The sequence below is a fragment of the Macrobrachium nipponense genome, chromosome 13 (assembly GCF_015104395.2).
Source record: "Macrobrachium nipponense isolate FS-2020 chromosome 13, ASM1510439v2, whole genome shotgun sequence".
Taxonomy (NCBI): Eukaryota; Metazoa; Arthropoda; class Malacostraca; order Decapoda; family Palaemonidae; genus Macrobrachium; species Macrobrachium nipponense.
Genome location: NC_087206.1, coordinates 9,766,432 through 9,766,919, shown reverse-complemented (window position 1 = coordinate 9,766,919; position 488 = coordinate 9,766,432).

The following is a 488-nucleotide window of genomic DNA, read 5'->3' as shown; positions in this document are numbered from 1 at the left end:
GCAGAGGAAAACACCATCAGCTTCCTCAAAAATACAATGCGCAACTGGAATACAATACTTACAAGCTCTGGAATAAGACTAGCAGAGGTTATATCAGGAGAGGGATCTTTCAGGGCGACTCACTGTCCCCACTACTCTTCGTAGTAGCCATGATTCCCATGACAAAAGTACTACAGAAGATGGATGCCGGGTACCAACTCAAGAAAAGAGGCAACAGAATCAACCATCTGATGTTCATGGACGACATCAAGCTGCATGGTAAGAGCATCAAGGAAATAGATACCCTATTCCAGACTGTAAGGATTGTATCTGGGGTCATAAGGATGGAGTTTGGAATAGAAAAATGCGCTTTAGTCAACATACAAAAAGGCAAAGTAACGAGAACTGAAGGGATAAAGCTACCAGATGGGAGCAACATCAAACACATAGATGAGACAGGATACAAATACCTGGGAATAATGGAAGGAGAGGATATAAAACACCAAGAG